This window comes from Passer domesticus, chromosome 3 (genome assembly GCF_036417665.1).
Source record: "Passer domesticus isolate bPasDom1 chromosome 3, bPasDom1.hap1, whole genome shotgun sequence".
Lineage (NCBI taxonomy): Eukaryota > Metazoa > Chordata > Aves > Passeriformes > Passeridae > Passer > Passer domesticus.
In genome coordinates, this window is record NC_087476.1 from 74,048,422 (window position 1) to 74,064,211 (window position 15,790).

The window sequence follows — 15,790 nt, forward strand, 5'->3', positions numbered from 1 at the left end:
AGTCCCAAGGGACACTGCAGCTGAATATGCCCTACCATGATCACACTGGCAACATCGATTGATAGCAAAAAGCAGGTGGCAGCATCCTCATCAAAATAAACACAGGGGTGAATCAAACACCTCAAAGTGGACAGCATGGAACCTGGGAAAGGAGAACTTAGAAGAATACCACTGTTTTAGCATCTTCTAGGGTGTAAGTAGTCTGCAGGAGTAGGAGTTTGTACTTGTAGACTGCATTAGTAGTATGAGCATCCACAGTGCTCCTGAAAAGAAAAAATTACATCCTATGTCTATCTCCTTTAAAAGTAAGAAGCAGGAGGTGTGTTCAGTTAAGATGTTTCCAAATGTAACTCTCAGCATCCACAGAGCCTGAGGGATCAGAAAGATGAAGTTAGGCAAGGGGGTGCAATAAGGATCCAGATGTTTGCAGAAAACTTTAAGTGGTCTGGATGTGGCTATAACATTGTGCAGCAGTTTCCATATAAAATGATATTATTAAAGGATTTTATTCCTTTAAAAATGCTTTTCACGTATTTTGAAACTGACTACAATGAATATATTCTGTGGCCTAAATTAGTTATTTTCTTGTTCAGTGCATATTCATTACAAGCACATGCTGTAATACAGTTGTGACAAAATGCCTGAACCACTAGAGTAAAACTGAGTGAATCAGCCTACTAAACAAAATACTAAAGCACTTCACACTTTTTCTTTGAAAGAACTTGTCAACAGAGAATGTGAAAAAAATCCCACAACTATGGGGAACTATAACAACTGTAATTTTTGTTGAGGACTTGGAAGAGCAGTCACAAGTCCACCAAAGTCATGGAAGCTGAGCACTCAGGAGCAGCTTACTCTCTGCAAACCTGCTGAAGAGCCTCTGGGCCTAAAAGCTCACTCACTTTTTACAACTGTATGAGCTCTTAATGCCACATAATAGCCTTTCTCTGGACCACCGAGGCTGCAATAGTCTCAATCCTGCAGCTCTTCAAACAGGTGCCTTTCACAGGACGATCTGAAATTGATGGCCATAAATAGGCACAGCCATTCTAAAAACTTAGGTCTTAAGTCTGCTTGAAAATAACAAAACAAAATTTTCCCAATTTCCTTTAATAAAAATATTTACATGCTCTGAAATAATTTAAAGTCTACTACCAGCCCCTAACAGCCCTGTGGAAAATCACTGTTACACCAGATAAGTACATTTTTACATTGAGCTACTTTTTAAGGGCCAGTTAAACCACATTGAAGAGGCTGTCCACAGCCTTTAGGAATCTGCTGTTGTTAGTAATTAAACTACACACCCTCTCCTAAAGGTGGTGCTGCAGCCAAAATGCAATTCATAGGTGGGCAGTAGAAACAAGGCAAAGTAACTGTTCTTCTAATAAAGAACGATTACTGCCTTCAAGCATAATGCTTTTGACAGGCTGGTCTAAGCTCTTGTCGGGGGTCACAAGTTTAATCTCACAGCAGCCACAGGCCTCCTCACTGCTGAGCGTGAACAATATGGTTAACATTTTTGGAATGGGGTTAAATTTCTTTGTCATTCCTAGCCTACACCTAACAGACACAGCCCTCTTCTCTGCTTTCATAACCTGTCATCTGGAAGATAACAAATTCTTATCTAGCCGGTTGATCTTTCCTTCAATTGCTAAGAATGTTTCCCACCACCGACCAAAAGGCCAGAAAACAGGGTTTACCCACCTGAAATAAACTCTGAGCTTTCCTGAGGCTAATTCCTTCAGATCCTGAAAAATACAGGAATGTGTGACACAGCAAAGAGCTCTTAATAACAGCAGCATTCCTCTGGCTCATCACCACAACCACCACAATTCTCATTCCTGGGCTACTGACTAAATGCAAATAAATTTTGACATTGTTTTTGTCCACTATCTCATTGTATTTGGCTTCATTCACCAGTTTATCCCATGTAAGGCTAAGGGTAAGTAAATACTGGATGGATGATGTTATTTACTTTATGTCCTATCACAGAAGAGGTTGCATTTTGCTTGAGCTCCTGCAATGACAGTACAATATTTGCCTTTAGTAAATAGCATGTATACAACCAGTTACTGACAATTTCAGTAAGGAATACACCTGTACTCATAAAGACTTGTGTCCCAGTCAGGGGGAATTCTGTAGATAAAGTCCTTGTAAACATCTGCAAGTGTTACTTACAGACACAAGTCTTATCCAAATGTATACGTGGCTCATCATATCTTGCACTTGGCCAAGCTTCTAGTCCTCAGAATTGAAGGTGTCACAGACAGTGTTTCATATGTCTCCCAACCTCTCTCATGTCACCTAAAATTAACCAAGAAAGTCCAAATTTTCTTTGCTAGCAGTGCAGTCAAGTACTTAAAGTACAGACAACTGTGGTCTTATTTACATGCCCAAATATATTCAGGTAATTGACATCAGGTGCCTATGCAGATCTGGACTATTGAGAGCTATTTATGCTGCCCAATTTTAGGTGAGATGATCTGTACAGTAATAGAAGAGAAAGGGCTCTCCCACAGCCAGTCAGAGATAGGAGTTTTTGTTTCTTTATTAGACTGGCTGATGTGCCCCCAGGGAAGAGGGGAAGAGAATGTACAGTGGGAAAGGCAGGTACATACAAAGCCCCACAACTCTTCCAGAAGATAAGAGGCATGGTACAAAAAGTTGGATAATTCCCTCTGCTAAGTATCTTCGCTGTTAGAAACATGGATAGCCTATCTCCCAGTTGCAGCTACCTCAGCTATCCACTCCCATTCTTCTGCTTCACATCAGATCTAGAAAGCAGGTAATTTTAATACTTAGTCCTTTACTTTCTGTGAGTTAGGTGCTACTTGACATTTCAGTAAACCCTATTAAGCAGCGGGTTTCTGCTGAAAAGGTTGTTTGCCACTGTAGCAACTTCAACTGCAGTTCCTGCCATCCCTCCTTGTGTTTTGTTGGAGCAAGGTTCTCCAATTCAACACAGAGTTAGAAAAATATTATATCAATTTTTCCAGGGTAGGCCAAATAGCCTTCACCCTGCAGCTGTACCATTACTAGAGTGCACTCCAAAGAAGCAGCAGAAGACAGAGAGAGAGGATCAGAACATTCCTTTTGGCTGGACCAGTTTAGTTGTAACCTGAAGCTGCATCATAAACTAGGTGCCTTAAAAACAGAGAGCAGGAATTTGCCCCTTGCCACCCAGAAGCTTAGACCAAAATGCAGGGACACAGTCAGCTATGAGCCAAGCTCTGTTTGCCTCCTCAGCAGGTCATGATACCCCTGCTTTCAGGTTCCGTGTGGGCACACAAGAGCAATCTTTACCATGGGCATCCTCTGTGCATGAGTGCCAATGTTGTTCCCCTCCTTTGAAATGGAGGATAGGCCTGGATGCACACATATGGGTATTTATGGATGAAGTAAACTGATCCAGTTCAAATACTTTTGGGAATACTATTTTCTGTTTCAGAGAGGTACGCTTGTAGGGGAGAGAGCAGCTAGAGAGCAAAAATACTGTAGGTATCTGAAATGACCTTATGCCTGTCAGTCCAGGGACACTGGACTGGCTTTCTACACATGACATTTGACTGAAAGGATGACATAGGTATCTCTATTTACATAAAAGTACTTACCCTACTTATTTTTACCCCTGCAGAGTCACAGTAAAGTAAAAACCAGAAAAACTGATGAGGACAGATGGCCATGTAACTGGCACAGTCATGTTGATTGGAAATTACTACCTTTTTCTAATTTCCTTATAATTCTTTTCAACACAAAAACTGAAGAAAAATTGTATTTGTCGCCTGAAAGGAAGTGAAAAAAAGGAATGAAATATGTGATGGACATTATAAAGTGCTATGTATCTTAACATTAATTTTATCAGTGGCCTGAAAAGGAAGATACTACAGAGTAGGATCCCCAGTTGAAATGCTTTGGTCTCTTCAGAAAAGCCCTCTTTCCGCAGCTTGCTCATGTCTACATGACCAAGTGCTATGTTTGGGGCAGTGTCCAGAGCCCACTTCATCCCTTGAGAATGAGACCCACCCCCAAGGAACTTCAGTGCCAGCAGGACTTCCCTCTACTAGACCTCAGCTTTACTACTGGAGATGGCAAGGGGTAACTTTAAAAGTTACTTTTTGATGTTGTTGAGATGAGTATTTCTTCTGTCATTTTAATGGAAGGAAGAGAAACAGCTATTTTTAAAAAGTAGGACTCCTCTGTGTGATCATTTCCAAGAGGCTGTGGACATCATTCCCATGGAAAAAACAAACAGTCATACAAACCCCCAAAACTCAATCCTCAACCTTGAATTAAAATATTTCAAGAATCAATAATGGTAACAGTAATTATAGGACATACAAAGAATTAGAGAACACTTCCTACCTTTTACAGATTTTGAACCATTTTACATTTTGGAAGTAACTTTAAGTGAACCAGGCTGACTTGTGTTTCTCATCTTTACTTGATGTATGATGACAAAAGGAGATAACCTTGGTATAGATAGCATGATTTATTCAGAACTCAAGTCAGTGAGGCATGCTTACCGTCATTGCAGATTAGCAACCCCTGTGTGTACATTTTTTATTACTTTCGCCTTTTCTCCACTTACCAGCCATCATCTCCAGCTTCTACTTTGTCTTTGCCTGTCTCAAAGTAATGTCCTTTCTAAAGGACAGAATCCAATCCCACCAGGGATTATATTTCACAGCCACACTCTTTATTTACAAGGGGGCTTCAGTGCTCAAGACTTTTTATACTTATAAGATACTTAAGTTTTTTGTATAACTTGATGAAATATTTATAATGTGATGGAATAGCTTTCAATACAGAAATAATTTAATGAAATGAGTTCCAGCAGACATTTTAACACTTCCACGCAGCCTCCAGGTGAAATGTGATTATTATTTCTTGATATAAGCTTTCACATCAGCTCTGTTTATTTTCAGGAAGAAGACATTTTTTTCTTCCTGAAGAATGACAGGTTTAAACACTCAATCCCAAGTAAATTGTTTTGTTCTGGCAGTAGAAGAACCACCATCTCCTGCAGAGACAAGAAGAATACTAAAATAGCAAGAGCTCTTATGACAGGTAAGCAAGCCTCTGACCAGACTGGTGCTGCTGTAAAGGTTAGGGGCAGAGCTCTATCTGTAAGAAAAAGGGGGTTTTGTGGAGCACCTTTGAACCTGAACCCCATTTTCAGAGGTGAGAGCAAATCCACCCTTGGGCACCCACTGAACCACACAGACAGAATTTATCAGGAATGAGGGGAGATCTAGATGTGTCTTTTTCTAATATACTTAAAAGTATACTCTCTGGATGGAAAAAATTCCATACTTCAGGCACTTTTCCTAATCTCACCTCCTCTATGGACAGATATCACAGCACTCTTCCCGATCAACACTTGGCCTTGCACAGGAGCTGGGAATTCATTCAAACCTCTTACTCAGTGCCAGGTAATGTGATGAGGAAGAAACCTCACAGGACCTACGCATTAGTAATTTTATCCAGAACATGGTGGAGAAAAGTGTATTTATGGAATGTGTCTGTGCAGGAGATTCACACTGTACAGCAGAAGACAACATTTCATGAATTTCAACAGCATTTTAAATCAGGTACAGGCAATGACTTTTCTTCATGTTTGGATCTGTTTTGCCCCAAGTAATGCAAAAATTGGATTTTTTGGCATTTTAGCTAAACTTACCACATTGACTTCCATTTGCATTGACACTGTTGTAAATTATTTAATTCTAAGACCTTAATTTGCTAGAACATAACTGACTTCTAATGACCATTTTTACAACCCTTTGTTTACAGATTTCACTGGTTCTTTCCTGTCATATTATATTTTGCTTCTGCTGCCTAATTTCAAAGCTCTTGCTGCTTTGACACAGCATACCAGTGTTAATACATAACTGATGCATTTACTAAATGGGCAGGAGGGAAAAACAGATGAGCAAGAGCATGGTAAGCATTTGACTGTAATTATCTGTGAATAGGCTTAGGTTAGCAGTGATAATAGCAGAAATAGATTTTACACGTCAGGCTAAATTCATCCTGTGGGTAATTCAAATCATCTTAGTGCCATTACTTCATGTAAATTTTCAGCCTAAATGTGCTCCTTTTCTTTCATCCTTTCATCCCCCATTTCTCATTGAAGAAGCAGGATGACACAGCACACACTTTGCTTCCCTTAAACTTGGATGTTTGCATGCTTATTTTTGGCTTTCTCTGCATTTTTCCCCCCAGTATTTTCTTATCTAAGCACAAGATTTCCCAAGGTAGGGACAGCTGCAGCACTGCCTGGTAGCAGAAGGTAGAGAAAAGGCCGCCGGGGCATTTGCAAGCGGTAGCCTCTGTTCAGCCAAATGTTTCCTGCACGTAGTATTTCAGAGCTGGTGGAGCTGCTCTCAGGCATGTTTCCTTTCCCATGCGCTCCAGCCCCCTCCCCATGACCCCTCCAGAAACATCAGCTCTCCTTTGTGCGGCCGTGCAAGGTGCTCGCCAGGCAGGGGGCTGCAGGCAGGACCTCAGCAGCCAAGATTACATTTCTTCCACATCCCAGTTTGCTGGGGGGGTGGGGATCCGAGGGAACATACACGATTTTCAAAAAAGAGAAAAGGCCAATGCTTTGGGCATGAAAAAATCTGTGGTGTAGAAAACTCTTCCTAGCCCAAGTGCCTTTGTAGATCTTTCCTGATTCTACTGCTTTTTTATTAATATTCTAACACTTTATAATTGCAGACATTTATATTACATCCAGGGAAGAACAGATAAAAACATATTAAAAAAAAAAAAAGAAAAAGAAAACCTCCATTTAGTTTTAGAAAAAAGCTTAACTGTGGAGTATTCTTCCAAATATTTCCAAAGTTGATTAGTTTATGTAAAAAATTCCACCCTTCCCTGTACTGGTGTTATTCTTCCTTTTGGACCAAGAATATATAAGTCAGCTAGAGAGAAAAAACTTAAAAATAGGAAAACAATACTACAGACAGTAATTCTAATCAAAACAAAAAGCAAAACACATAGATGAAAGGAAGTAAAATGAAGTGAAAAGCCTTTGTGAAACCCACATTCAGAGACGGCAGAAGCCAATTTACTCCTTTGCAAGGTATGCTTTGGCAGGACTGCTGTCTTTAGGGGTCGAGAGAGGAAAACTTGCAGGGAACAGACAGCCAGAAAGAATTCTTCATTAATCAATGAATGACAACGTTTGCCATGCCAAGGACATGAAATTATTTTAGTGCTGTCATGGAAGCCTATCAGTGACATGATAAGCACTGTGAAACCCTGGGCAGGCATTTAACAGCTCTGGCATGGTTTTAAAGTCATCAGAAAGTAACCAAAACTTCACAGTTTGAATTTCAGTGTATGGTGAAATCAGCAGACAACTCCTGTCCCCAAAAAGAAATTTGTACCAGCAGCTTATGCACCTTTTGTGTATTTAGCTGCAGATACCAACTTGCCAGAGCACCTGTATAGGCAAAGATACATCAAATGTATCTTTGACAAACCCACATGATGGCTCTGCCACCACCAGCTGGGATCTCAGGAGGCTCTGTAATGAACACAGGTTTGGGCTTGATTAGAGCTTGGGTTATGAAATCTTGAAATCAAGGGCCCTGGGAATTTGGTCAGAGTTAGAATAAAACCATAAGCCTATAATGAGGTTAAATGATTTTGTGTTACTGAAAGATTCTATTTCACTTTAGAATAAAATGTGGCTTGTGACCATTTTAGTAAATATAGTCCCACAGAGACTCTGCCAAGGGTAAGAGTTACAACCTTTGTGCTCTTGGGCCAAATTTGATTCATGAACCCATTCTTCCTACCCAGATTAACCACCTGGTTTTCAAAGGCTGCTGACGGAGCAACATTATGCAGCTGTTCCCTCACTACCTGAAGGTGTCTCTGTTGAAATGTCAAATGAAAAACTTATTGAAGAAGAACAACCTGGGATGAAAGATGCAACACACAGTGACATATATGGCACCAGAGACAATAGGGTATAAAGTAAAATCTCCTATGTCCTCCCCAGTCACATGGCACATCCCTGGTACAGGAGCCAAACTTCAAGTGCCCACAAGCAGTTTATGGCTCCAGAGCTGTACCTTGGCCTCACTTGCAGAGTAATGTGGTCAATGATCAGCACAACAACATTTGACTTTTATTTAATATAAACTGGTGTGTTATACCTCACCAATTATACCTATACCGTGTATACAGTGTTTGGTATAATGACTAATTATTATCAATAATGTAACCAACACTCTATCAGCAGATAAGCCACACTGCAACTTTATTTTTACTGTTTACATGCTCTTTTAGATAAATTTGATATTTCATATGTAAAAAATAAAAAAAAAATCCCGATCCCAGAGCTCAGAATTAAACCTGATTTTGCAACACATTCATCATGAAAGCCATAGCTTGATGAATAGTCCCACTGAAGCTATTGATCATTTTCTAGGAATAAGGCTAGAGCAAGCAAAATCAAGCTGTAACATGCACTGAGAACATCACCAAATATGACTTTGCTTCAGCATGTATGCTAACAGAAAGCAGATTGTTATAATTTCATGTGTAATACCTATGACTGTATACGCAATGAAAAATACACAATTATTTTTCCTGGAAGAGATGCATTATGGCTGGAAAGTGTCTGTATGCAGCTGATTAAATCTGACTCTGAGAATGCAGTTCTGCAAATAGCCCTTCGTGCAAGATATTCAAGTAATTTTTTTAGGGCTCACTGCAGACACGGTTAGTTTAAACTTTTCTTTAGGATTCATTTCATGCCCTCCTTTCTGCTAATATCCTGAGATCAGTCTTTTCTCTAATGAATAGCTGACCTAGTCTCCTTTGATTTGCCATTGATTTCCTCACTTACCTCCCAACGCTTTGCCTGTTGATTAAACCCTAGACATAAGAATGCCTCAAATTTCTGACTTCTGAGTCATCCTCTCATGACTTGAACAGCTTGAAGCCAGCTTCAGCTCCACGACATCATTAGTGAAAACTCCTTTTGTTTTTAAACTCTACAAGCAACCCATTTCTCTCCAAGCTGAGGGCACTGCTTGTGAACTAGACATTAAATACTAGCAACAAAATTATCTCCTACATGCACCCTGATAATTATTATAAGAAAAGGAAAGGGATACTTTTTCTATAGAGAAGGCAAGCCACAGCTTTCCCTTTTGCACTAGCAGATCTCTTCGCCTATATTCAATGCAGACAGTGAGTAAAGACACCTGCTTATGCAAACTTTTATTTTTGCATGGGGTCCCTCTGACTCCAGCATGATTCTGCATAAGACATCGGCTTACAAAAGCCACTCTTTTTTCTAAAGACACCAGCTTTTAAGAACCGATCCATAAATCCCCCTCTCCAGGTTCCACTTTACAGAGCAAGCTGGATGAAAATGCTTATCAGCACTGCAAGCAGGAGAGCTAGAGTTGATACTTTGAAAGCTGGCAGTGGTATTTCCTTGGAACACAGATATCTTCAGATTCCAACACTTTGATGTCTCCTTCAAAAACAAACAGGCTGACAATATCTCAGTTTTCCTGCAGTCCTGATGTTTCTCAAAATGCAGTTTGTTTTCTCTAGGGTGCCACACAATCCTAGAAGACCTGCTACGTGCAATAATTACCATACTTCCAATTAAGGTAATGGTACCTGACATTCTGTACTAAATTCCCTTTTCATCACAGCTACATTGGGAACATCACCTGCACACAACCCACACTTTTCTTACTCTCCTACTCAGGTTCTGTGTGAAGGAAATAGCCCTAAGGATTCTAGTGCAAATGATGAGGAGAGCAGGTGAAGGTGGTGTGCCACAGAGCACACCCCTGTCTCAACAGCCTAGAAACAGTGCCTGCTGCATCATTACACAGAACTTAATATGTGGGAAAATGTGATAGCTAAAGCACCATTTCACAGAAACTGGAGCCATGAGTTTGTAAGCTACTGTAACATTTTCTTTTTCAAATGATCAAAACCCAGAAGAATGCAGCAACTGTTCAGAGCTGTTTACTAACATTTCAAGTTCTCCACTAGCTGTCAGAGTATGACAGAAAGTCCCACTGACCAGACGACTGTGCTGGCTCTGCTACAGGCTTTATACATGGTACAGGGCAGGTTAAATAAGAATAGATTCAACAACAGAGCCTACACTTAGGCACTAGATTCTGTGCCCTTGCATTCAATCCTGCAAATTCATGCTGGAAAATAAGTGAGGAAGAGTAGGTGATATTGCAAGATGCTGACTCCAGCACTGGCTGGACCACTCCATGAGACAATCTAATCCACCAACAGAGCAGGCCACTCTTCCAGGAAAAAAAACAAAACAAAACAAAAAAAAAAAAACTCGGATTCTGTGTCCATTTAGTGGGATTGACCAGTTTAGCAATCTGAAGTGCTCCAGTGCTGGCTTAAGGAAGGTGATACAACCACGAGTAAAGGGAGTGAAGGAGACAGAAAATGGTAAAGAATAAAAATAGACAGTGTAACATGTTCTGTGGACAGAAGGAAGATGTTATGCCAAGTCAGCTGCCCATGAAAACACACATTAGGCACCTCAGAATAGCATAGAAACAGCTGGCGTGATGAGAGGGGAACTACATAGATCAGCCTTGGCTTAACCAAAGGACAAGCCATGAAAGACTTCACCTCGGCCATTGGGAGTTGCCTCTATTCAGTTAGGATCCACAGCCCTGGAACCATTCCTGAAATTAGGTACCTGTCCATTTGCTCAGATAATGACATCAATATTTTCTCTCAGAAGATTGTTGTGGGATGAGATATTCCCTCTGCTCACAGAGCAGCCTCACTCTTACAGTCCAGCTGGGAAGAGGCAAAAGTAAGCTGTCCTCTTTATTACCTGTGCTAGCAAGGCTGAGGTTTTAGCCAGTCTCGTGTTCGACCTCAAATGCAAGATTAAAACCTGGGGGTCAGTACAGGTTGACCTGGTGCCCTGTTCACATCACCCTGTCAGGTGACCATGTTAGACCAGCAAGTCAGGCTCACTCTTGTGGTTCCTCCTGGGCAAATCTCAATTTTTTTGCTATGGACTTGTGCAACACTGTGCAAAAGCCTTTCCACCTGCTCCCCTTCCATGCCTGCTGCATCATTACATAGAACTTAATATGTGGGGAAACTGAGCAACAACCTACTCGTGAAGGAGCAACTCAACAGAAATTGAGATGACATCTGCCTTCTTTCAGAAAATTACTGCATTAAAAAGCAGATGATAACGCAGAAGAGGGATGGAAACAAGAAGGTTTATGTCATGCGTGCAACACAGCACCTCCCTCTCGAGCACTGTGGCTCTCCAGGTGCGGAGTTCCCAGATCCGATCTCGACTCTTACACTGTACCTCTTTACGCTTTGAGCCATCTCCCCCTGCCAGCATCACCCAATTAACCTGGCTGCGGCACAGCCAACCGGACCGAGTTCCAGTGACTTGCTGCGGTCATTCTTAATTGCAATTTCCCCTACACAAACTTCATTGCTGCCAGTACGGTGGAATGAGTATCCACCAAAACCACCTCGCAGCCCCGCCAGCAAATCCTCATCACCTCAGACAGTCCGACTACTACCGCAGCTTCCCCTGCACACAGCGCCCGTCCCGTCCCGCCCCCGCAGCTTCCTCTCCCTGTATGCGGCCCCGCCTGGCTCCGCCCCACCGCCGCTCCGCCTCGGGGGCTCCGGCGTGCGCCCTGGATGCTGCACCGGGGGAGCTGCGTGGCGCTCCGCTGACGGGACAGCGGCGAGGGGGTGTCTCAGGGCTCCTGCGGCAGCGGAGGCGGGCGCGGTGCCGGTGAGCTGCCGGGGGACAAAGGCGAGGGGGGACGGGTGCCGGGCGCGGTGCGAGCGGAGGGACCCGCTGGGCGCCCGGCTGCGCCCGCCGCCCGCGGGAGGAAATGGTGGGGGCGAGGGCGTTGGGACGGCGGTGTGCTGCCCGCGGAGCTGGGAGAGGCTCCGTGCTGCAGCGGTCGGTCCCACTGCGCGGCAGCGGCTGCCAAAGTCTATTTACAACTTTGTGGCTTGGATAGGCGGTGCGAGCGTCGGCCGGAGCGATCTCCGGGTGTGTCACGTTATCAGGGGGTTTTTCCGTCGGAGCCGCCACCGTGGGTGACCCTGAGCGGAGGCAGCGAGAGCGGGCAGGCACAAGGTGGGGACAGGAGAGAGTGGGGCTCTGGAGGAGTCTGGGGTCGTGGTAACTTATCCGTCCCTCGGTGTCGTGGACCGGGGCCCGCCGGTGGGTCTCGCTGGATGTTGGGGTGATGCTGGGGCGGGATCAGCAATACACCGGCTGCGCGACGGGAGACACCCGAGGCGGCTGGCCGTGTCCCAGAGAGCTCCCGTGGGGCCGCGCCATGGCACGAGTATGGGACGCGTCCCAGCTGGTGCTCGGTTGGCTGCCACCTGCCTCGCAGGTGCCGAGAGAGATTGACAGGGACACGGCCCCGTGGGTCCCACCCTGTGGGGCAGCACCTGGGCCGCCTCCTTCCGTGGGGCAGCCCCGGGGGCGAGGGGCTGGAGGCATCTCGTGGGGCTGGTCTGGGTGGTCCGAGAGCCGTGAGGGACTTTGATGCGCCCGTGCGGGGCGGGACAGGAGGAGAGTGTCCCCGCAGGTGTGTGCTTGCGGGAGAAGAGGTGGGCGTCAGCCAGGCAAAAGTCTCCATACCTCGTTGTTTCTCCACCTCTTGGAATTCTTTTTTGGTAACGATTTATAGGGAAAGGCTTTGGGTTTCCTGTACTGAGAAGTCATCATCGTCTGCATCGAGAGGAGAGATGTTTCTCCTACTATTCGGCAGTGACAGGCTCTCAGGTTAACTCCCTGGTGGCATTTAAAATGCACATCTGTGTTTTTCCACCACACCAGAAAACTAGCACCCTGTCTGAACCTTATCCCTTCTTCAGAGTACCGCGGTGATGCCTGGGCCCTGACAATAAACACTTCAGAAATGTTTTGAAAAACCCAAACCAACAAACCATAACTGTGAACATTGGTGACCCATTAATTTGTTTAGCATTTTTAATTTTTATTTTGTTCCTGGAAAATTTGGAATGACAACAGAATGCCTTGGCCTCTCTGTTGTTTATTCCTCCCATTTAATTGTACAATTAAACACTCAAAGTGTCCTGGTTTCACCACTAGTGGTGGTGGGAGTCTGTGTAGTAGCCTGTGTTTTGGCTTCAGATAAGAAGTGTCAAATCAGAAAAAAAGGTGAGTGGGGGTTGTGTTTCTTGTAGAGATCACCTTGTGGAAGAAAAGAGGCAAGGAAACAAAAAAGAATAAGACAAAAATAAGTCTGCACAATGCTGTTGAAGAATAGGAGTTGTAGTGATTCTTTGCAGTGGTCTACCAAAAAATGTCTGTGCTTTTTGGGCAGGTTTTTTTCCCCTTAGAATTTTTGTTGTTGTTAACTGGATTTTTTAATATGAACTTGATAAAATGGGATGGACATCAGTAACACCAAAACCATGTGGATTTACATGTGGTTTTCTCATCTAAGTCTTTTTCTGATAGAAAGTTTTAGACCCAGGTGAGGGCCAGGCATTTAGATTTTTTTATGGTGAATTGTTGTGGGGTTTTGGGGGTTTTTTTTTGTTTGTTATATTTTGTTTTTTTTAAAAATCAAAGCTGATAGTACTTTAAAGCTACAACACTTTTCTCTTCCCAGCACTGCAGGTAAAAAACATATGAATCCAATGATTAACTCTCTATCAATTGGCTTTTGTTCAAAAGTCACCCTACTGTTCCTCCAGAGTGAGACGATGTAAATGACTTGCATGCTTACTGTGCTCTAGGCTTGCACTTCTTTTCTTGCTGAAAGTCCCCTGTTACTGCACTGCTGCTTGATTGTCTTGGTGGTGTTAAGCAGTGGCACCTTAATTTGTGGTGTGTGATTAGTAACTGCACAGACAAACGGTGAGCTTGGCCCAAACAAGATCCTCTGGCAAGGAGGAGCTGCTCCCTGGAGTATCACAGGAGAAGATAATTTGCTTCTTGTTTAACTGTTTCTTAACTTTTCTTTTTTTCCCTCTATTTCCTCTTTTTGCACAATGCAGCATTGCCTCAAAAATGTAGCACTCTGTAAGGCTGGGGGTTTTTTTGTTCTGTTTCTTTTTTTGTCTGTGTCTTCCCCATTGCTTTGCTAAAGCTGATGTCTGACAGTGCTGTGTGCAGTCTCTGAAACTGCATCTAATCATAAAGACCCTGCTGTTTGTGTTAATTTTGTCAAGGTATCAGCAGATTGGCATTTTCGCACTTGTAACAGGCAAGCTGTGTTCCACGTGGAATTTTATCTATTCTTTTTGTCCACTTCACCTAAATCAGTATTTCTCTCCGCTCTGAATATTTTCAAGACTAGCTGTACACTTGAGGGGGAAAAAGTTAGAAGCAAACTGATGCAGAAACTGCCTGGTTGGTCTGGATATTTAGATAGTGATTCAAATGCAATGAGGTCAGCAGTGGACTTTCCCCTTCCTCAGGGGAAGCAAGCCAATTTATTTTTTTACATGGTTATTACTGGTAGAGAGGCTATTCCTACTCAGAAGAATTTGTTACGTTGTTCAAAAAAAAAACAACCCATAAAAACCCTCCACGTCTCTCCTTATTTGTCCTGCAGCTCAAGGTATTGCTTGTGAAATTATAATTACGCTTTGCTCTTTATTTATTTATCTATTTAATAAAGACTTTGTAGTCTGCTGCTTCTGTAACTGTTAGAAGATCTTGGTGAAAATAGTAATGAAGAAATTTTTGGACAGTTCTGCAACAGACTTCTTGAGTCTTAGGGATACATTCCAAGTTAGTCCAGTGTAGCTCAAGAGAAAAAATACTATCCCTGTAAAATAACTTGCGCAAAGACAGGCTTGTAGAAGAGTATCTCTCATCAGTTGTGCTTGACACAAGAGTATAATGGATCCCCTTGGGAGAAATCCTGTTTATAGCCTTGGTAGACTAAAAATGGAATATGTTTCCAGTTGGAGAATTAACTGATACGCTTTTGGGTCAGGACGTGTCGTGCATTTGCAATTTGCACAGTATAGGAAGGTGCTTCTCATCTGAGTTGTCAGTAGAGAGGTCTTGCTGCTGCTTTCCTGCTTTTCCTAAGTTTCCTGACAGTTGCTGTGCCTGTGAAAGAAGCCTGACTTTCCCTTATTGTAAAGAACTTGCTGCCTGTACTTTGCCTCTCCTGTTTCACATAGATAGAAAAGATGAATGGTCTTTACTGAAGAGCTGCGATTTACAAGGCAAAATTCCAAGCACTGAAGTGCTAAATTGAAGTATCTCTGTTCTGGTTCTTACACCGAGATTCTGGACTGGCATTGTCTTTGTGCACTCCCAGCTGTGCATTTGTATGCCCATAAATGAGATTTCCCTAAGGGTCCATCTCAAAAGGGACATGTCGTTGTGTTTGAGGGGTGACAAGGTTGCTGTTATGGAATGGCTATTCCAGCAATTCACTTCTCTTAACTTTTGGAAGATCTCATGTGATGTGTGTTGGGGATCCAGCTGAGAAAATGGAGCTTGGCATTTCTGACCAGGCTTCCTCTGCAGCTGCTCTGTGTGAAGTGTAATGGACACTGAGGCTGGCTCATGGCCAGTGCCATATTTTGCTGGTTCTTTCTCATGCTTCTGCAGTTGCCTAGGCCAATTGATACCTTAAATTGCCACGTACTCTTAAACTTTAATTAATGTGCTTGATTTATGAAGTATGAGAAAGACTTACAAGTGATTGGTATTCAATAAACAAGTCCATTAGTAGATTATGCAGCAGTAATGAAATTCATTGCAATA

The 15,790-nt window shown here is 42.9% G+C and overlaps 1 protein-coding gene across 6 annotated transcripts in view; it reads left to right on the top strand.

The window, feature by feature from the left end:
* Positions 1-15,790, top strand: part of FRMD1 (FERM domain containing 1) — a 69,373-nt gene that overhangs the window by 17,999 nt on the left and 35,584 nt on the right. For 3 of the 6 annotated variants that reach the window (XM_064413972.1, XM_064413967.1, XM_064413971.1), the window contains exon 3: positions 4,926-5,067. The exons of 1 other annotated variant lie outside the window; for it this stretch is intronic. The gene's annotated coding sequence lies outside the window, so the exon portion shown is untranslated. Of the gene's footprint in view, positions 1-3,943; positions 4,096-4,925; positions 5,068-11,675; positions 11,801-15,790 lie in introns of those variants that run through there. 2 more of the 6 variants (XM_064413968.1, XM_064413969.1) reach the window with 2 other exon arrangements.